Source organism: Parasteatoda tepidariorum, chromosome 8, assembly GCF_043381705.1.
Source record: "Parasteatoda tepidariorum isolate YZ-2023 chromosome 8, CAS_Ptep_4.0, whole genome shotgun sequence".
Lineage (NCBI taxonomy): Eukaryota > Metazoa > Arthropoda > Arachnida > Araneae > Theridiidae > Parasteatoda > Parasteatoda tepidariorum.
Genome location: NC_092211.1, coordinates 15,654,491 through 15,678,864, shown reverse-complemented (window position 1 = coordinate 15,678,864; position 24,374 = coordinate 15,654,491). Strand labels below are relative to the sequence as shown.

At 27.6% G+C, this 24,374-nt stretch overlaps 1 long non-coding RNA gene across 1 annotated transcript in view; it reads right to left on the bottom strand.

Annotated features, from left to right (window-relative positions):
- Positions 1–24,374, bottom strand: part of LOC139426197 (uncharacterized) — a 33,866-nt gene that overhangs the window by 5,584 nt on the left and 3,908 nt on the right. The window lies entirely within an intron of this gene.

Here is a 24,374-nt window from a genome sequence, read left to right as displayed (position 1 = left end):
TGGATGTTGAATGTATCATCTATATATTGTACCCAATGTTTTGAAGTTTAAAAATTTTAATAAAAAGGTAAGTTTATTCAGAGAAAATACACTGGTGTTCAAAAGAAGTAAAAATTTTCGCGTTTGCTTTATTATCTCCAAAACTACTGCCAAATTTTAAGGAAATTCGTTGTGATTACAGGTTGATATAATAGAAGCAACAACTATCAACACTTACAAAGCAGACAAAACAAAATATAAACAAAATTACTTAACAATTATAATAATCTCTCATTATTTCCCGTTGCACTCATCGTTTTTAAAAAGGTACCAAAAAATAGTAACAGGGTTAAACAAAATATGAATTAATGGATCGTACGACTCCTTCTTATTAGAATAAAGGCCGTACCACATGAATTCATATAGGAAACAAAGTCGTTTAGAAGGTGGGGTGATTGCTTTCTCTAATTCAGAAACGCTATTTACTGACTCTAGATGGTCTTCGTTGCATAAATGCATTGTGAGTTAAAATCCCTCTTATATATTCTCCATAACCATAGGAGATTTTCGTGTTTTTCCCCCTATGTAACGCAAATGCTGATTAGTTCCATCAAAAATCCACGAAGGCAAGATTCCACGGAGGCGAATTTCTCCTAATACTTGATCCAGGAGTTCCCTTGTCTTCTGGATTGGGTTCATATCTTCACGAAACTTTGACTGGGTTGAGGTATAGTCGTAAGTCTGCTTTTCATGGGTGCAGTTGGACCTGTTTTCATTTAAATGACTACAACGTGTGGCCATATATAGCTTATCAGGTCAACGATTTTCTCGAAAATGATAGCATTTTCAAGAGAGAGAAATTGGCAGGCCAAGTCTCTAGACTTTAAACTTATAGAGCATATCTTAGAGCGTCTTAGAGAGAGTTGTTGGAATTCGCTTTATAATTGATGAATAAATTTACCAGCTAAATGGACAGATTTCAACCTAATTGAGCGTGTTTGAAACTTTCTGGAGTCGACAATTGGAAATCACCATCTCTCTTTTGATTATATTATAGGTCCAAAGCATGAGTAGACAATTGTCGAAAGAACTTTTAAACAGCCTTATTTCTAGAATAAAATCAGGTTGTTAATCATGCTTTCATACTGGAAATAAGATTTAATGTTTATCTGAGGATCACAGTCCATAATAACCTTTTTTTTCTTTTTTTTTTCAATTCTGTCATCACTGTTTTATGCCTTTCGACTCAAATGAGTGTTATGCTTGATTATGCCACTTTATTATCAAATTTCAAAGTTTCATTATGTCAAAGCCTCATGGAGATAGGAAGGAGTTGCAGATGATGAAGATATGATCTATCAAAAATCAGCCCAATCTTCTCTAATGGTCGATTTCTCGAATATTTGAAGACAAATAACAGGTCAATGGTTCAAATGGTTCATGTTTTTCAAATGGAGATTTTTTATATGGACTTTTGAAGGATCACTTTGTTTTTATAGGAGTATGAATCATTAGTTGTCTCTGATATATCAATGTTCATTCCAAATTTTTATTAAAATCCGGCGAGTAGATCTGGAGAGAATCAATATGATCAAAAATTTTTCTTAATTTTAAACATCAGTGTAGGTAGTAATATATATACACAGAAGAGCCATTGCATTATGACCACCCTCCATCTATAACAATGGACTCGCCCTGGTTTTCATGGTTTCTCGCCCAGGAGCAATGTTTTCATGGGGCACATTAGGACCCATAATCCTCATAGAACAATCCCTGACGTCTGTAAGCTACTTGAACATAGTTGCAGATCAGGTTCTCCCATTCATGGCGACAGTTTTTCCTGCGGGGGATTGCGTTTACCAACAGGATAATGCACCATGTCATAAGGGTCGAATCGACATGGATTGGTTTGAGGAATAATCCAGTGACTTTCAAGTCATATCTTGGCCCCCAAATTCACCTGACCTTAATTCAATAGAGCATTTGTGGTCCTATTTGGAAAACCAAACCACGCTACCCCCTCGCAATGTGAGGGAATTGCAGGACCAGTTGGTGAGCGCTTGGTACCAGATACCTCAGACTACCTATCAGCAACTTGTGGAATCAATGCCACGGCGGGTGCTAGCAGTTTTGAGGGCTAAGGGTGGTTCTACATTTTATTAGCAGGGTGGTCATAATGTGATGGCTCTTCGGTGTGTGTATATGCATATATTTTTCTTAAATTTAAAAAAAAAATTGTTAGCAGGTGTGCCAGTATGAAAGCGTTTTTTTCCTTTTTGTTTCGGCTGAAAAATACTGTTATTTAAGATCAGACACCTATTTTTAAACCAAAAAAACTCTATAAAAAACTATTTCAGCATGCGAGCCAAGAACAGAATTCATATGACCAGGCAACGCTGGCATTCAAACCCGGGTTATCTAATTGAGAGGTGAGATCTCTGATACACGGTAGCTCTAGTGTTTGGATATTTTTATTTTCATTTTATAACCGTCATTGAACAGTCAACCAATTTTTTGGGTTTACGACTACGATTGTTCAACGCTGTGGACTTGTAATTTTGAACCCAATCCAGAAGACAAGGAAACTCTTGCTCATGTATAGGGAGAAATTTTGCTTTCGTGGAGGACTGTTTGACGGAACTAACCTGTATTTGCGTTACATGGAGAGGAAAATCACATAATCCTCCCATAATTAACCTGACTGTATCGGGACTCTAGCCCGAGATCCGTCTACCAATGAGGATATTTTACGTAAGCACTGTGGTTGGTGCAAACCATATGCGGAATTCATATCGACCATCTATCACTGGGATTCGAACCCCGTCCACCTCATTGGCAAGCAAATACTCTATCCCCTGACACATCACAGCTCTAGTGTTTCGTTAGGAAGAAAAATCTTAAACTGTCTTTTCCCTTAAAGTGTTATTTATTGAAATCATATTTATGCGAAAAAATACGTTCAAGACCATATTGGCATGCTCTTCAAAAATGTCTGACAATTCAACTTACCGAAAAATAATGTCTGACGACAAATAATAATTAGGTAAAGTATCAATTTGACAATGAAGTTGATTCGCAATTTACTTATGCGATGCTCAAAACAATAAAATAATTGCCGTAAAGTGAGAGAAGACATAGTAAATGATTTGAAAAGAAATAAAAAGTTATCTTGTGATAAACAAGATTGCATGGCAAAAACTAGACTTTGAATTGAAAGTTTTAATCCGTTTATGAATAGGGTGAAAAACAGAGAGCTGTTTTGTGAAAAATAGCTTTAAAATATCAAATATGCTGAGAAAGTCTATAAGAAACGAGAATTTTTTACTGAAAGCGAGTAACGATTAAAAACTGAAAAAATCTGTATTTATCTTTGAACAATTTTTTTTTCTGTAAAAAATGTTTTTTTCCCTATAAAATTTACAGTTATTTATTTTTCTTAAGGTGCAACGTTAAAATGTTAAAGAATTATTTCAGATTTGAACTCAACTTCTAGCGTTGAAAAAAAAAACATTTGTAAAATATTTTTTTTAACAATGTAAGAAAACAAAATGAAAAATATGTTAATATGCAAATAAAAAATTTCTGCTGCAATGATTACGTTATTTGTGTATTTCGGAACAGAATTCTGAGCTAAGTATAATATATAAACGAGATATTCCCTCTTTATTTATATAAAAAATTTGCATAAATACTGATTTTAATTTCTTTTTTTTTTTACATTTATTTACTTTTGAATAAATACTGATTTACTCCGAAACAACGCAATCTTTATCCATTAAAAATTAGGAAAATTACCTGCCTCGTAGAAAAATGACGCTAGTTGCTAAATATACTAAAAAGTATATGAAATATGTAAAGCATATAAAATCAAGCCTTTATTAAATTCAGTAATTTTACTTTGTTAAACTACATTTAAAACTATTTTTATGCATACAAAAACATGTTGCTTAAAATTTGGCCTAATTAGCCAGCTTGGGCAGCTTTCCTTACCTGCACTTGCTTATAGCAATCCACTTTCAATTTTTAAGTAAGTACTACTATATATTCAATAACGTTGCTATAGATCTCGTAAGACTCATATCATAAAATCTTAAGGAACGACAACACGATTAAGTATCATTTCATTATCACTACAATATGAAATCTATTAATAAGAATTCATGAGTGTGAGTTAAAATTTGCACTTGAGATTTTGTCTCACGGAATATGACCACGAGAAATTTTATTCTCACAAGAGATTGTGCACACAAGTTTTTGATCTCATTTTAATTTTGATGAATAGATCGATGAAAAGCATCCAAGATTTTGTTATAACAAGATTTCGTTCTCAAAAAATTCTCTACGTGTGATTTTAAGGAAATATTTTAGACCCTGGAAAGTGAGGGTGTACTCTTGTAACCTGATTTTGCTAGCTGTCATTTTTGAGGTGATTTTTCCCACTTAATCATTCCGTTGACTTTTTTGTTTCTCATGTATTGATTGGTACATTTATTACAAACTTTCTATAGATGGGCACACCGGGTTCGAATCCCTGTAATAGCTAGCTTGTTGATGCGAATTTGCATTCGGCTAGCACCGACAACAATGCTAACGTGAAATATCCTCAATGGTAAACGGATCATGGGTTAGAGTCTCCTTGCCATGCCTCGAGTGCCCCCTCCCCTTGCCGTGCCTTGTCGGGTTAACCGTAGAAGGTTCCCGTGATCTTCCTCTCTGTGCAACGCAAATGGGGCTAGATCCATCAAAAACTCATCCATGAAAGCAAATTTCTCCTAATACTTGATCCAGGAGTTCCCTTGTCTTCTGGAATGGGCTCAAAATTACAGGGCTACGTAGTTAAATATTAGTAGTCGTAAACCTAAAACAAAGACGGTTATAAAAATATAAAGTAAAACTTTCTAAAGAAACAGAAATTTGGATTTAGTTGAAAAAATGGTTGATCAATTATTTATTTATTTTTATTCAATACAGGTTGAATTTTTAAAAAAAAACTCTGATAAAAAGTTTTCAAAATTAGGCTAAATTGTTTCTAATTAGTTCCTAAACAAATAATAGCCAAATTTAAAAGTCCCATTTATTCATGATTAAAACAGCATATACTCATGTTTGAACAAACTGCATAGTCTCAAAAGTGAGGGGGAAATGCTGGGAAAGAGATTTTCATTAACTGCCTGTGGGATTCGAACAAAAAGTCTCTGGATTCGCAGTAGAATGCTCTAAACACCACAGTTGCATATCCCAGTCCAGGGAGAGTTAGAAAGCTTTATATAGTGGCCACCACAATGACACATTATCATATACCTATTTCTAACTACAATGGTTGCTATTTGGAAAATATTGATCAAATAGCTAAGTCACTATATCACTCCAGTTAAAATTATTGAGTTCTAATGAATAATGAAATATTATTCGATTGAAATGAATGGCTTTAACATAGCAGTAATTCGGAAAAAAGAGATGTTTTAATTAAATATATGTTAAAAGTTTTTGAAAAAAAATTTATGCTGTCATTTAATACCGTAAATGATTATCTATGTTTATCATTGGAGATGAAAATAGCCGTAATGAATGATTATCGAAGTTATATATTTTATGAACCAAATCAGAAAATAAGTCTCCCGAGTCAAGTCTTTCTTAGAGGGAAATTAAACCATATTTGCGTACCATGAAAGAAAATCACAGAATTCTCCCATGGTCAGCACGACGGCAATGAATTTATTGCCTAAGATTAGCTAAACATCTCACAACTATTTATATCACCATTGAAATTAATGCAATATTTGAGAATTATATGATTTAGTTTGTCATAAATGGAATTAGTTATGCTAAATTTACCACTCCTGTTGCTAGTGCTTCATCTCTTAAGCCATCGTGACTTTATGTATTCATGTGTGGTGTCAGTTTCGAAGGTTTGTCAAAGTTACAGATTTTATTAAACGCGGTTTTGCATAGTGCAAGACAGAAATTTATAAAATAGACTTCATATTCTATCAGGTTCTATCTCTTTTCTTCAAATTGGGTGTTCCACAATTTTGCTCGATTCTTGAGCTCATGTCTCCGATCACTAGTTCATTAGCTCTTATTCGTGAAATGGAATAACGAGATGCAGTTACCTTATTTTGTGAGAATTTATACTATATATATAATATCAAATTTTAGGTAGGCATAAAATAGTATGCATTTATATTCAATTTAACTGTAATAAATAGAAAAGAGTTTATGATAGAAATTTTTCACTTAATATAATTTAGTGGTCAGAAAAGTTTTTACTATTCCTGAAAGCAGATTTTTTACGTAGACTAGTTCAATTTGATATTTCATGATGCATTTTGATTCCTTGTCCCCTTATATTTTGGAAGAAATGTCGTGCATAAAATAGTAATGATACGATTTGATAGTGCGATAATGTTGTAAAGCAATATTTTAATGTAATTATATTGTAAATCTTAACGAGATTAGATAATGCATAAAATGAGTGCCACGTTATGCTTTTGGGTGAATACACTGCACAAAATTAGCATGGCATGGTAAATTTTCAGAACGGGTGAGTTTGTGCTAGTAGACGTTACGTAAAAAATCTACAAGAAAAGTGATTAAAAAAATTACTGTGTCAAAAATAAAACAAATTGAGTCACACAAAATCACATAATAAATTTTATTACAAATTCATTTACTTATTGATATACGCACAAATGTCAATGTAATATGATAAAAACGCACTATTAAATAATAAATATGCATTATAATAGCAAGCACAGAAAAATAGCTCGTGTGTCTTCTGTACTTCATTAAAATTCAGCTAGATATAATTTCTCGAATTATTCTCATTTCAAACAGCATCGAAATGTAAAGCAAAATATTTTAACAAAATGTAGTTTATAGTTGTTGCTTTTGTGAAATTGTGTTTTTGTTATGAAAATATTTGACCTCAAAATTTATTTTTCTGCATAAAAACGTTGTTAAGTTATTTTTGGAGCCACATTACATTATTTTATTAAATTTATTAGAATTATAGATTAATTAATAGATTAATTATAGATTAGTTAAGGCTTTAAATTTATTAGAATTATAGAATACTGCTTCAGAGAATTATATTCTCTCGGTAAATTTCAGCATGATACAGAAATTGTATCCTCAAGTTGGTGAGGCCTCATAAATAAATTTAAAATAATTTTTTGCATGAATAATCAGTATTAGATAGTTTTTAAATAACGAAATTTATCGTGATTCATAAGTAACACTCAGCCCTTTATCGTTTACTGCAACGTTTTTTACACAAGCTCTTAATTTTAGTTATATAGATTTTATTACAAGCTTCCTTCATATAACTTGTAAGGAATATTTTTTTATGTTTCAAATATCAATAATTTTTAGCCACCATTTAATTTCGTAGCTATATGTCATAAAATAATTGATCTAATTTTAAATTTCAGCCGCTTGTGTGTAATAATTCATTCCTAATCTCATTTAAACTCTCGTGTGTATTTAGATTTAAACATTACTAGCTTCCCATGCACAATTTCTAGTGAATCTTTAATTATTTTTTAAATATGCGTTAATTTCGCAATTGTCTGTCATTAAATGATTAATTGACTTCTTAATTTCCCCCGTTTCAGTATAATTATTTATTTTATAATCTTATTTAATTTCTTATTCGTGTGTACCTATATCAGATAAAAATTATTATTTTCTTGAGCATAATTTTTAGTAAATATTCAATTATTTTTTAAATATCAACCAATGCTTTAATTTCGTAATTACTTATTATGCAATAATTAAACAATTTGTGTTTAAATTTTAACAGTATAGGTGCAATTATTTGTTCTAAATCTCAGTTAATTTTTTATTCGTATGCATTTCCTATTAAAAATTACAAGACTTTTTTGCACATTTTTTAAAGAATATTGAATTATTTTTTTCGATATAAATAGAGCGTTAATTTTGTAATTATCTGGCATAAAATAATTAAACTATTTTTAAAAAAAATTTAACCGTTTTTGTGTAATTATTTATTGTTTATCTTCTTCAATTTCTTTTTCGTATTTTTTAGATTTAAAAACTACTCGCTTCATTTGTAAAATTTATTGTAAAAATAATTTTTTTTAAAAAAATATCATTAAGTCTGTTAATTTTGCAATTATCTGTCATAAAACAATAAAACTGTTTCTTTTAATTTTAGCCATTTGTGCGTAATTATTTATTCTAAATTTTATTTAATTCATTCCTCATTTGCATTCTTTAGTGCCTTTCTTTCTTATTTGCTGTGAATATTTTTTTTTGTTTTATATTCGTAATTTCATTAATTCGTTAATTTCGTAATTATATGTTATAAAAATAATTGAACAAATTTTTAATTTTTGCGCGTTGTGAGTAACTATTTACTCTTAATCATTTCCTCTTTATTTGAATACACTTAATGGCCGAAAAAAGCAATAACAAATTTTTGTTTCAAAGACTGTGTGTGTGCAGCCGTCTCTCCCAGTAGACATTATTCTCCATAAAATCTTCTGCTTTTGAAATGTTTGATTATTTGATTATGACGGAAATTCAGTAAACGTATCTAGAATTTTTCTTGGCTGAACAAACAAGTCACAGGTCTGTACCATCAATTTAACTTACCTCTTGAAGTATTGCCCACCTAACGTCAGCTATAGTGAATAAATATTTTAAAATTATATATCTGAAGATATAGTTTATTTTGTTCAGATCAGTTTAAATTGAAACATAACTAAAAATCCAAATTTCCGGTAAATTTCATTTTTTTTTAAACTTTGTCTGCATCTTTAATCTTTGGTAGATTTATCATTGCAGAGCATAGACATATATAAAATACGTTAGAATTGAAATTTCAATACTTTATGCCTAATAATGAAGCTGACAAAACTTCTTTTTCAATTATTAATAGTAACCATGGATTATGATTACTGTGCATAATTTATCACATTTGCAAAAAAAAACGGTTTTTTATTAATAATCATAATACTTAGACTGTATGTATATATTTTGTGTCAATTTATGTTTTTATAATACTAGTTGTTTAATTTCATGAGAGTGGCTCATGCAATACATATGATCTGAACATAAAAATGAAGTGAGAACTGCCTTAAATATTAACATATGTTTTTTGTCAGTCGCAAGAATTTACGTTTAAAAAAAAAAGCTTTTAAAATGATGAAAGTGGTTTAAAATGTGCTTTTTATTTTAACTGTGAGAAAAAAAAATTTAAGTTGATTATGCAGATGGAAATAGTTCATACTATTGACAAAAATTATAATTCGTGTGCCTTTTCATGCCTATTCAGATATAATTCAAATGTTTCATGCTTATTTTTGAAAACAATAAACAATGATTAAATGCAATTGCATTTTGAGACAGATTACACATTATTTATTGTAAATACTATAAATTTCTTAAGGTTGTATTTTTTTTCGCATCAAGACTGTGTCACCTAACATTGAAATGTAAGATATATCTACTTTTAAACTTCCTGCAAAAATAAGTTAAAAATTATAATTTGAAGTTTTACATAACTTACAATCTATATCACTCTAGAATATTTTACTACATAAAAAAAACATTTTTATTTGTCCCAGTTCATTTAACAAAAAATTCAAATTCAAGAATCACGAAAAGGGCTCGAAAAGCAAACTAATTATTTTTTTTGGCTTTAAATTATTTTTTGAAAACAAAATAGGGCTTATTAAGGAATGATTGTGGGGAAAATTATTATTAAGAAAAATATTTACAGCTTGCGAAACTTCAAATCTCATTTTAAATGTATTTCTATACAAAATTTATCGGAAAAATATCTTTAATCCTGTTCCTGTCTTCACATTTTATCTCGCATTTAGAATTAAATAAAAGGCTCTTTTTGACAACATGTTTTCGTTCAGATTAGCTTCATAGCAACATGTTTCATTGACACATTGGCGTCATAAATCCTACATTCAAAGCACGTGGGTTCTTTTTTTTACCTGTTGCAAGAAGCAACAACAAGCTGGTGTTAAGAATACATTTTGGAGACAAATATTTTCACCTGAGTACAATAATTTATCTTTTTTGCCAAACTGCAAACAAATTTGTTTCAGCCATTGATATCACACCTGAAATCCGTATATTTTCATGTCAGCAGATTGGTATCATCTCTTTGTCATCTCTAAACAGATAATATTTATGACAATAAGTTTACATTAAGTATCTGTAGGGAGAGGGTCAACAGGGTAGGGTGGGTTACATCACTTATGAAAATATTTCGACCTTTGACCTACCCACCCACTCCGAATTCCATGCCATTATTTTAACATAATGTTCTGAACTGTTCAGAGATTGGTTCTTTCTTATCTTGAGGGAGGAGCTAGTGGAATTTATGAGGAGCATGGATCCTTTTTTAAAGGGGTCATAATGTTTAAGTGCTCCCATAATACCCTTCAGCAATTTTTCCGTATCTCTGGAAAGCCGAGAACCTTTATATCTTTTCCCGGTTAAGTCACAGCCTATCCCCCGTAGGAGATAACGTTCGATCAACTATTGCTTATCAGTGTTATTTGAAAGATTTTATTTATGGAGAAAAAAAAAATTATGAAACTTTTTCAACATCTTTAAGCTTTCATTAATAAAATTTTCTATCCTCACACGTTAAATAAGGGCATTAAAAAACTTAAATAATAATTGTACTGTTAAATTTATAAGATAATTTCTATCTCCAAAAGATAAATAAGTGCTATAAGAAAACTTAAATAATAACTGTACTGTCAAACTCATAAGATATTTTCTATCTCCAAAAAATAAAATAGTGCATTAACAAAATTTGAATGATAATTGCACAGTTAAACCTATAAGATATTTTCCATCTCCAAACGATAAATAAGTGGATTAAAAAAACTTGAATAATAATTGCACAGTTAAACCTATAGGATATTTTCTATCTCCAAAAGATAAATAAATGCATTAAAAAAACTTAAATAATAGTTGTACTGTCAAACTTATAAGATATTTTCTATCTCCAAAAGTGCATTAAAAGAGCTTAAATAAAAGTACTGCCAAATCTATAGGAGGTTTTTCTATCCCTAAGTGACAAATAAGTGCATTAAAAAACTTAAATCATAATTGTACTGCCAAACTTCGTAAAAATATTTTGAAATTGCGTATATTAAATATTTTTCAAGCACCAGTTTTCACCATTTAAGAATGAATTTGTTTTAATTATTATTATTTATTTTTTAATAATGCATCAGCTAATTTTTGATCATTATCCATAAAAACGACTATATGAAAGAGAACGATGCTTCGAACGTCTGGAATTAAAATAAGTGCGCATGAAAGAATTGTTTTCTAATTTCAAATAGCGTTTTCTTAGAACGGTGCTTTCTAAATCGCGGACACAATGACACAAATTTGCTTAAACATTTATTCGAATGCTTATCACTGCATTAGTTTGCTTTGTGAGGCCGATCTTTTTATTGTAATTCATTTTTTTTACAGATTGTAGTGCATTTTCAATGTTTGTGTTGTTAAGGAAAAGTGATTACACTAAAAGTTAAAATATATTTAAAGTTAAAAAGACTTTATTAATAGTCCGTCCTGGCTAATATCATACACTAGTGTCTGAATGATTAACAGCTTTTAAAAATAAATTACATTAAAATGAAAATGGCAAATCAAATATTAAAATAAAAACATCAGAAACAAACTAGCTGTTTTAGTAATAGAATGACGGTGAAATAATTCTTCTGGTAAAATTAAGGTACTGTATGGTAAGGTAAAAAAAGTACAACAAATTAAACAATACAACACAACAGATAAAGCAAAATATACTTTATTTAGACGATTAATTTGATAATTATTTCGTTCATATGGTAGTGATTAACTGGCAGTCCTGGTTTTCAAATTTATAGTTCTTATTAGCACACATATAGTAAAAAATACAGAACGAGAAAGCAAATTTAACCAAATAAATGGTTTTTATGAATAGCTCTAAAGTTTCCTAAGAAATTTACCAAATTTTACCACATTTACCAAGTTTTATCACTTATTATAATAACCATATTTTATTGTTGAAATCGTTACCAAAGCGCTTCGATAAAAATTACCTTGCTTTTTGATATTCCCAAAAGGCCAGAAATTTCATGCATTAAATTTCAACATATTCTGGTAGCTTTAAACAGATGTTTGACTTGGTCTTCTGTTCAAAAACAAGTGTTCTACTCGATTTAAAATTTATTTAGGAAAAAAGTCTTACAGAGAAAAAAAATAAAGATAAAAGAAAAAGATACGATAAAAGATACACCGAGAAATAAGGAAGAGTATGACTAGGTACAGCCATTATCAAAATGAAACAATTATTGCAAAAAGTTTTAAAATCTTTTGATTCAGTAAAGCAAATGCATTAAAATATTTAGTTGTAAATGCAACTCTTTGTAATTTTATACGATATTTAAGTTGAAAATATAATTTTTATATTTTTCACCGTTTTAAATTTTGATGTTCTCTAAATAAATAAAAGTCGGGAAATTTTATTTTCTGCTCCGTTCTAACTATATAGTAAATGTATTAATATACTTTTATATTTTTACTATATGTTAAGCATACGAAAAATAAACAGGCTGAAAGCACATTCCTTTAAATATAAGAAGATATAATCAAAAAATAAAACGTTAACATATTATATAAATGACATTACAATAGTTTAGATTTCGTAGGATAAATTTTTTTTTAACTAAGGCATTATAACAATTCATTTAAATATATATTGGCTACCACATTTCTCCCAAAAATAAAAATATAGAATTAATTAAATATTATATTTAATATATCTTTCTTTAAAATACTTTCAAAAACATAAAAATTCGAAATTTTATAAAATTTATTTCTTAAATATTGACACATATTAAAAAAAATCACAAATCTGAGAAAATTTTCTTATAAGAAAACTGATATTTCAACAAAAAACTAAACATTCGAATTTTTCTTACATATCCTTTTTAAGATATAGACACATATTAAAAAACTCACGCGTAAGACAAGAAATATTCGTATAATAGGAATAATGATATTATAAGATTTGTTTAGTAGAATAAAAAAACAGCAAAATTTCATTATTGAAAACACTTTTTACTGTTTTTTATATGGCAGTAAACCAAGAAGTGACAAATTCTTAAAAAAAATTTCTTTAGCTTAATTACTAATTCAAAATACATTTCTATACGAATTTCTTTAAAAAAAAACTTTGCAAAAGAATACAAACTTTGTATTTATTTGTTGTGTTCTTTCAATAATGAATTAAAAATACATTTAAATTAAAATTTTTCGCGAAACTATGATTTCTTGAGATTTACAAAAAAGAATTAAACGTATCTGTGCTGTATTTTTAAAGCGTTGGAAGTGTATAAAATGAATGCACAAGATTACTGAGCATAATTATTGAAACTAATAATCATATGCTTTAAAAAATTGGTTTTCCAATCAAATCTTTTGTGCTAAATTAAACATTAGTTTGTTATCAAACAATATTACATAGCATATAATAAGTCAATTTCTGTATTTTCCAAATGAAAACTGAAAAAAATTATTTCATATATTTGTAAAATGGTTGATATACATGAAACTTTTTTTTTTCAAAACATAGATGAAAAATGAAGTATTTATTGTTTGCATCAAATAAATTTTAATTCTTACAAAGAAATTATAAAATGAATTTATACAGTTTCGAAATTAAGAAGCTTTTAAAAAAATTTAAATTTAAAGCTTATTTTATAATCTGTGGATTATAACAAAAACTGTATTTGGTTAAGTAAACGATTGATAGCACTAAGACTTAATTAGACGACTTAATTAGTTGTAGCAAACTGTTGGCTTCAAGTAATAGCAGTTTCGTTAACAATTGCCTTTTCTGCATATATATTTTATTAAATGTATACTTTCTAAAACAAACTGTAAATTAGTATTTTTATTTTTATTAAAATAATTTTTAGGCGTGGTAATATTTGATAATTTGTATCTAAAAACCATTCAAAATTTGTATATTTTGTATATTCAAAAGTATATTTAGTATATTTGTATATTTGTATATTTTGTATATTCAAAAGCATATTTAGTATATTTGTATATTTGTATATTTTCTATATTCAAAAATATATTTAGTATATTTGTATATTTGTATATTTTGTATATTCAAAAGTATATTTAGTATATTTGTATATTTTGTATATTCAAAAGTATATTTAGTATATTAGCATATTTAGTGTACTTTTAACTTTTGTACAAACTATTTTCGCAGTAGATTCTAAGTGTGCAATCTTTTAAAAGTAATTTTGTAGTACTAATATAGATATTAATATAAAATATCATTTTCAAATGAAATGAAAAGAGTGAAAAATAATATATATATTTTTTTTTTGCATTTACATCAATAATTTTATTTTTCTGCATACATATTTTCTTAAATGTATACTCTTTTGTAAATTTTTATTAGTTAGTGTTTATAGTTTGATCAAATTAATCTTTGAAAGTTGTTAAAAAATAATTTTTTTTAATGCACGTTATTTTTTAACAAAAGTTTATGCAAATCAGATAAAAAATATATATTTTCAAATAAAAATGTTACAAATTAACATGTAGGCCAACATTTATTTTAAGAATTTTGTTAAAATATTAGCAAAAATAATTTTTTCCAATGATTTTAGGGATATTTAGAAACTTCCTGTAATTAAAATATAATATGAATATAAATATTATTACACTGCATGCTGAATTTTACATTTCGTTTTTCATTCATGGTCATTTCATTTCCTTCATTTTCATTTCATTCACGATAAATAATCGTTTTTTATTCGCGAACTATAAACTAAATTTACTCTAAAACAAAATCTCTTCATGTTCCCAATTACTGTTTCTCATTGGTTTCGAACTTATGAAGCTGAAATGAAACTCGAAAAAAAAACTTTGATGCATCAGCAGAGCGAAACCCATCTTAATAAGTAATAAAGTTTTGCTAATTCATTTAAAAAATTGAATTAAATATTAACACTAATTTAATATCTCTGAAGGAAAACATGGTATATGTAAGAGTTTTGAATTGGTTTGTTTAAAATTCTTCAATTTAATTTAAATTTAATAATTTTGTATTTAAAACATCGTTATAAAAAAACACACAAATGTGATTGAATAAAATTGTTGGAAAACTACTTTGTAAAGATGCTTCAAACATAATTGTTGATTGAACAATCGCAATTTCTTACAACAATCATTAAATTAATAAGGGTCAAATCATTCAGAGTTTCGATATATTTACACAGTTTTCTTAAAAAATAAAATCTTAAGAAATAATTTCAATTTTGTCAAAGGAATAAATTGTTATGGAAAATTGTGCATTATATACATGCTATATAATGTTATAGTATATGTTATGGTATATATATTATATAATATGTATTGCGTTATTTCTAAACAGAAAAAAAGTTTTGCTAGTGTTTTACAGTAGAATTATGGAATATGTTAAAAATTTCTAAACCTGGTGATTCCATGATTTGATCACAATGATGGTTAGAACAAAAGATTGCAAGGTTATTTTAGTCATAAGAATAATTAACAGCTATAATTAGAAGGTTTCTGTGGATTTTACAATGATAATTATTTCGGATAACTAAAAATATCTTATGAAAATAAATGTTATTTCTTTCAAAACTCTTAATATTTGGCAGATACAAGGCTTAAAATGGATAATTCTAAAAGCGTGATGAAAATATTTATTGAAAACGATTGAAAAGCTTTTTTCTTAATTTTTATCATATTTATTTATACCTAAAACGATATCATGCCTATTTTACCACACGATGCAATACCTAAAAGTAAGGAATTTTACATTCTACTATTATTGTTCAAACTAATATAGGTCTATGCAATTCTATACATCTATGTAATTAAAATAAGTAACTAAATCTCTAAGCGAATATTATAACAACTGTTTTTATGCAGCACTTTAAATCCCTTATAAATTTCAAGATTAAAGTTCGGTCATAGAAGTAAGTAAAACCCACCGTCAGAAAAAAAGTGATGAAAATTTGCATTTGCTATAATTCATATTTATTTAATTTTTACGAATAAACTAATTGCTATACATCAGCATTATAATGAAAATGAAACTAACATAACTTTTAACAGCGTGCGTATGCTTGAAATTTCTTCTGATTTTTTTATCGATAAAAATCAAAAAAATTTGAAAACTGCCAAAATACCATCCGTTTAAAAGTACCGAAAATCTTTGTAACAAAAATTTGTTATCTTTGAAACAAATAATCAAATCACTTTACAAAAAAATATCAAATTTATTTGAAGAAAAGAAAATCAAAACTCTTTCAAGTAAAGGACACTTATTTTTGAAACAAGCACCAAAAAACCTTAAAATAACTTTTTTAAACAAAATATATAAATTTCTTTGAAACCAATATCATATATCGTTGAATAAGTATCAAACCTTTTTAAAACAGAAATAAAAAATCTTCAAAACAATATGCAAATATGAATTGTCCTTGAGCATCTATTAGAAGAAGTTATTAAACATCAAATATTCTTAAGCAAATATCAAAATACAGAAGTTCAAAGATGTAAAAATGAGGGCTCTCAAATTCTGAGTAAAACATTCTTTGAAAAACATTTTTCATATCGGCAGCAGTTCTGAAATATCAATTTCAACCTTAGAAATTTTTCAGCCTCTAGTGCAATATTTTTTTTCCTAATCTGAAGTCTTTTCACTCATTGAAATAAATTAAAATTATATAACAAATTTTTTTTGTTTCAAACTAAATTGTTAAAAGCTTACATTTTTTTTAATATTACTTACAAGATGAAATATAACCTCCCTCAATTTTTCAAACGATATCATTTTTTAACCATAAGAAATTCTTATTAATAAGAGACCTATAGAAGAAAGATTTGACAAAATTATTTACATTTAAAATTTTGAAATGTCAAGTATTTAAACAAGTAACATGCTTACTTTTGATACAAAAAAACAAAAACTTTTTTTTTCGATGCGTTAACTAGAATGAAACGTTTCGTATGAAACTAGAAACATTCTAAGAGTGTTATGGAAATAACTGTTATGTAAGCGTCTATTAGTACATGATGATACTGAAACGTTTTTAAGTGTCTTGAAAAAAACTAAAAAATAGAAGATAACTTTATTTAAAAACGAAAAAAAATTTTAAAAAAAAGTTAGCATTTAAAAATACAATTGAAAAGAAAAATGTTGCTAGAAACATTAAACATTAAAAAAAAATATTTTTTTNTAATATATATTTAAAAAAATATTTCCTTTGTTCTAAAACATTTCTGTGTCTACATAGTATGTTATGAATACATTTTCAACACGTTACTTGATTAAAATACTTCATTGACTTCTTCAAAAATATGAATATGGAAAAGGCGTGAATGAAAAGAAACAAAGGTGAAAATGGGCGTCTATTTTGTTAAAGGTTGAAATATGTCAAGTTTTATTTCGATCAGCATATTTTTGAAGCCAATGAAGATTTTAAATCAAATGATATAATTCACCTTCCGTTTCTAGGGATTATTTATTCAATTTTCAACTTGTATTCTATGTACGCAAGAATGTGCGTCAAATGTGGTACCACTATTGTCCCTTTCATGCGTATGTAAAATGCAAATAATCAAACAAATTCCAATTAATGCAGAAAACTAACGATTTTTCGGTTTTTCGCTTGATTTAAACTTGAATTAAATCATTATTTTACAACAATCAAAGGATTTCCGCTACTCTTTAGAAAGATTGTGCGAGTGATAAATTTTAGTTGCCATCCTTCATTTTTTCACTTGATACTTATAAGACGCGCTCACCCAGAGATTGAACTTTAAGCCATAAAAATAGTCGACCATGTAAAGAACCATCTGTTTAAAAAAATGACAACCTAAAGTCTCTGAGAACACGATCCCTGAGAACAACTTTTGAAAAAAAAAGAACACAAAGAACAACTAATGGTTGGTACTATTTATCAAAAGCGCCGTTTGTCAAAGTCACTTAGTCCTCTGCTCTTTGTAGAAATGCCGCTCTTTTGGGGCCGTTGTTCATAATTACCAGTTCTTGGATTTGTTAGGAATGAATGGCGCTGGAAATTGACGCCAAAGCTTCTTGAATTGTAGACATGCTTATCCCCTCATCCCCCAGTCAAGCTTGTTTTTTTCTTTTAGAGTCATATCCCTTTGGCTTTGTCAACCATTAACCAACCAAAAAGATTCTTAAAGAATTTGGATTTGTCTGGAACCAATGGCAAGTCTTCAAGATGTCAGATAAGAACATTTTAAGCAGATGCCCTAGCAGAAATTTCCATCCCCCCTTCCTCAACCCTAATGGTCCCCGATTTTAGAATTGATGGATAACATTTCCTTCCTTGTTAGGTTGTTATCACTCTTTACCACCCGTGAGAAAAATGCTGTTTTTCAGAAATTGTATCTAAAGTCGAGACTTGTAATTGCTAAACTACTCATAAACAGAGGAAGTAGTTACTAGTTTGACATTTGCGTTAGTCGAAAGCGGAGAAACTTTGCAAGGTCTTAAAAAATCATGATTTTTGGCACCCTGTTAAGATTCTGATCGAATTTTTCTTATAATCGAAAGATGGGAAAGACAAAGGTTTTCAATATGGTTTGATTGCAAAGTCGACCACCCGCCAAAGTTCTTATTTTTAAATGCGTTAGTGAATAGCCGGGCAGCTGCTCCAGAATTTTAAATTATGATTTTTGCCGCTCTGTTAAGGTCCAGATCAAAATTTCTTCATAATCGAACAATGAAAAGAAGAAAAAAAAATTCGTTGTGGCTTGATTTTGAAGATAGTCTACCCACAAAAATTCTTATTTTAAAATGATGACAAAGTTGACAGAAATTTAGGCAACTTTGGTAAGTTTTTAATTCACACAAAGATCTTAAGTGAAAAAGTTCTTCCTGCTACAAACAGAAGAAGAGACACAAGAAGAGACCTCTACTTATTGATATAAAAACTTGACAATAGTTCATAATTACTTTTTTTTAACTTTTAAAAAAAAAGAAGAAAAAAAGCTGACAATGCTGGCAATTGGATATAACATGTTAATCTATTACATTGACTGGTTTCACAAAAGATTAAAATGTTACATTAACAAGGATTAGAGAATTAAATTTGTCTTAAAATTACATTTAAAAAAACTCTACCGCGAAAAATTACGTTTAAATTACTTTGGTTAGCACTCCAGAGTTAATATTCGGAAATGCTTGCAAAATTGCTTCGTTTTATATCCTAGTATTTTATATTACAATGATTTGAGAACGAAATTCACTTTTAAATTCAAAATTCAAATTTAAAACAACTGGCAAAGCTGTCTTGTTTAACATTTAGCAGATTCCATTATAATGATTTCAATCGATACGAAATATGATATATTCACGGTGTATAGGAATAAAAAATTTGTTAAAGATATCTTTAAATTTTGAACAGTTCGGAAATTATTGCTCCTGAATAATTTATAACAAAACTCACATCAAGATGTTTTTCTGTCGTTAAGAGAAAAAAAATAATAATGTTGTGTACGAAAACTAATATAGAATCGAATGAAAAATTTCTTAAAAGGAACATTTTCAGTACTCATTTAATACGTAATTTTAAATATTTTTCAACACAAAACGCAATTTTTTTAGGTTTTCAAAATAGTGCTACTGAAGTAAAAGGAAAAATTGAAGCTTCTAATTCTCTGACTGTTTAAAGCCATATTTAAAAGACCTTGCGAAATTGTTGCACGATATCACAAAACTGTTCAAATTAGAACAATAGTTTGTAAATGATGTAAAGTATAAAGATAATTTTAAAATATTTTATTAGGCATTATAACAATGAAAATAGCTTTGACTTATTTATTCTGCCAAAGTTGCACAATTTTCGGTATCACGTAAGTTTTCAAGTTATAGTAGTAGCTTATAGGTCGTTTTAAAGAGGAAAATAATCGTAACTTAATTTTTCCCACCAAAATTGTTGACATTTACAGTATTACGATATTTTTCATGTACAAGGAGGCAAGAAAAAGGGACGACACTGAATAACTTTTGATATAATGATTGGATCTTCACAATTTAGGACTCAATCTTCAAGGAGGTCATATGAAATATGTTAATTAATTAGTGCAGACGATATTTTAAGTTACAAAATCAGACACAAAAATGCAATTTATTTGAATCAGCATTCATTTTTTTTCCTTGACGGATTCGGATTTCTGGCCCCAAAAATATAGGGGGTAGCCGCAATCTGGGAAATATGGCCCACATAGTTTGGTCAGGAGAGTGATCCAAAGTTTGGACCTCATAATGCTAATTTTATTTTTTGGTATTTCGCCATTTTTACAGAACTTTTGAAGTGAATTGAAAAATTTCTGCAAACAATTATAAAACTAATTTATCCGAAGATAATTCCATTCAAAAAATAAATTTTAGTTAATATTTATTACTTTTTATTATTTTATTTAATCATAGTCAAAAAAATTTTGATTTGTGAGGTATACAATTTCTTACGTCATTTTAAAGTAATTTTGCATGGCAAAATATATATTTTGAGCGAAGTCGGTTGAATAGTTTCTGGGAAATGCAATTTTAAATTTACGACATTTTTAAAATTCCTTTTTTAGGAACTAATCGGCCAATTTTGCATAAATTTGGTATTTTGCCATGTAAAACAACATACTTTAAAATGATGTAAAAGTTTGTATACCTTACAATTCGAAATATTTTTGACTATTATTAAATAAAATATTAAAAAATAGTAGGAAGCAATAAAAATTAACTTAAATTTACTTTTTGAATGGAATATTCTTTGGATTACCGAGTTTTATAATTGTAAGGAAAATTTTTTTAATTTGTTCAAAAAGTTCCCGAGGTATGGCGAAATACGCAAAAAATAACATTAACAATATAAGATCCAAACTTTGGATCACTCTCCTGGCCAAACTATGGAGACCTTGTTTCTCAGATAGCAGCTACCTCGTACATTTTGAGGGTCAAAAATTAGAATCCGTTTGAAAAAAGGTATGTATATTCAGAGAAAGGACGTTTCTGTGTATGATTTCGTAACTTAAAATTAATTACCATATTTGATTTCAGCCACCTATAACCGTTAAGATCGAGTTCTAGAACGTTAGGATTCGATTGTTAGATCAAAAGTTATTCAAGGTGGTCAGTCTTTTTTTTTTTTTTTTTTTGGCACACTTGTACATAAATGATACTAAAAACTCGAATATTTATCTTCCTTTAAAAGTTCATTATTTATTTCGCATTTCGCTATTTAACTTTAAAGAAATTATATTATTATTTTCCGTTTTCGTGTTATAAAGCTTATAAAGTTCTTCACATAAAAATTCTATAAAAATTCTATATATAAGAATTATAAAATTGAATTTTTTTTTCCCTTTGAAATAAAAATTTAATGTAACAATTTTTTGGTGTTAAATTTGATTTTTTTTTTACTATTAATTCACTTATTACTTTCATTACAGTTATTTAAATTGTAACTATCCGATTTCTAAGTATTGCGAATAGGAAAAGAAAAATTAATAAATTTAGAATAAATATGCAACAGCTAAACTTCACTTGCTCAAAGAAGATCACCATATATATTTTTTTCGAAAAGGGACCAAATATATCACCAATGACATCATAAAAAGATTTTATAAATTTTTTTTAAACTAGTTATTTTATTTTAAAAATATGCTAATGTGAGGTAAGCAAGATAAAGAGTAGATTATAGATTACAGATTAAAATCACATCAATTACTGCGAATTATTGCATATATATGCTTTTCCTAATACTGTATTATAATTTAAATATTATTTAAACTAATTTATCAGCAACAACATCATAAAAATATTTCTTTTTAAAAAAATTTCGAATAATGAAATGAATTGAAATCTTCTAAATGATTTTTCACTATGTAGATGATATTAATACAAAAAAGTGCATAAAGAAAATAGTAGGTAATGTAGAGATTTCAATTTGAAACAATGTTAGCGGCTGAATTTAAAAAAACTATACTAACTGATTAATAAGCTTCATGAAAAAAAAAATTTTTTGAAACTTCATATTTCTAATTATTTTTTCAATTTGAACTGCATTTTACAAAAAATCAAAGAAACAAGAAAAAAGTATTTCTGTAACAACGTGGATAAAGTAACATGGCCCATTAGAGGGATATTAAAAAATATAGTACAAGGATATCAGAAGATGGAGCTATTTAAATAAGTAAAATTTAAAAAGAAACAAAATCTAATTTTTCAATTTTATAAATTTAATTGTAATTTATAACTTTATTTCTTAGGTATGAGGAAAGTATTATATTTAAAATCACCATTAAGCTGATTAAACATTAGAGAAGATCAATCAGTTAAATATTGATTTGCATTTCTTGATCCTACAGTCAATATTTTGAACTGTTTTTTATAAAAATATCCATTCAAACAACACGTTACTATGCTACTAGTTTAAAGAAAACTTTAAAAACACTCTATTTCATTTACTTATATCTTTAATAAGCATTTATAATGGAAATATCTATCTAGCATTCAGCATTTCTATGAAAAAACATAGAATTTAAATTTCGAATTAAACAAATATAGCATTAATGACAAATTAAAATTATTAGGATTTTTAAAACCAGCAAAAAATTGTATTTAAATAAAAAAATAATTTAAAAACAAATTTAGAGTTTCTTATGGCATTTAAGCTCGCATGCATTAACTATTTTTAAACTTGAGAGGAGAGATCTGACCCAAGATCAAGCAGGGTCTGATTATGGCCCTGCTTGGTCTATTGATCTATTAGGCTCATAATTTATAGGGCTATAAACCCCTTAAGACCTTACAATCTGAAATATTTTTTAGCTTCAAACTATGTTAAAGGGGATGAATATTAAATCATGACTTATTGTACATATTTTTACTTTCAAAGAAATTTATAAGGATTAAATGCTTTGTTTTTATAAAATTTAAGGAAAAAAAATTCAGTTTTACATCAGTAAAAACGTAAGGGAACTATATTTTTAGCTAATAAGTAAGATAAAATAAAAGTGAAAAATTCTTAACAAGTTTTGTGAAAAATAATTTTTTGACCAATACAATCTTTGTTATTTATATATCAGTAAAGTTGATTCAATTGCATTAACGCTTCTAAATAAAGCATCGATAAATACAATTAATCATAATACAAATCGGACATTAAAAAAGTAAAATATTAATTTACATTGACTTAAGGCAATGTTTCCCAAAGTGTGTTACGCGTACCCCCAGGGGTACGGGAATAGTTTAGTTGGGGTACGCGCTCTTATGCGAAATATCTTGCAACAAACGAAAATTTCAAAATTTTTTATTTAAAAACAAAGCTAGTCATGAAAATTTACGATTAGGTATTTTTCTATTGGCTATTTTTGCAGAGTTAACAGTTAATAATTTAACAGCCAGGTGTGATTTTTAACTTTTGAGCAATTTTTTTATTCTAAAAATAAACATATTTCTTAAAAAATACATTCATTTTCTTATTAATGGTGTACAGCGTTACGAAAAATTTAGAAAGGGTACACAAAAGTCATAAGTTTGGGAAACACTGACTTAAGGAGTTAGAATTGAGACCTGGATATTGTTATAACAAAAGACCCCATCCTTTGTCGATCGAGCTCTTAGATATACCATTATACACATTTGCTACAAGTTTACAAAGCATAATTTCTCAGAAATTAGAAAAAGATCAATTAGAGCTTCAAAATATACATTTGTGATAATTAAAAAATACAAAATATATTAAAATAAATAACTATCTGAATAAAAAGTTTAATCATCAAATAAAAGCTTAATTGCTCAATTTTTAAAAGAATTACATATTTCTATTTTTAATTGTTAAACATAAATTTAAGCTATTCACGAATATATAAAATTGAATTGCTGAAGCATTGAAATCATATAATATAAAAGTTTATTACCACCAATACATTTTTATACGGTTCTGCCATTATTTTCGCTCGAAATAAATATGCATTTAAGAAAATGTATTTTAAAATATTAAAGCATAATAAAGAAAAATAAAAATTAATATTTTTAACTCATATACAATTTTAGAATAATAAAAACAACAGTGATGGAGAAGATTTAAACATTTTAAAACTGTAATCAAAAAGGCTTTTTTTACCCTCTTTAAATAATTAAAAAAAAATAGGGGGTAGCCGCAATCTGGGAAATATGGTTCCCATAGTTTGTTCAGGAGAGCGATCCAAAGTTCGTACCCCTTAATGTTAATTTCACTTTTTACGTTTTTAGTCATATTTTAAAAACTAATAAAGCAATTCGAAGAAAATTTCACCCAGTCATAAAACTCATTTAC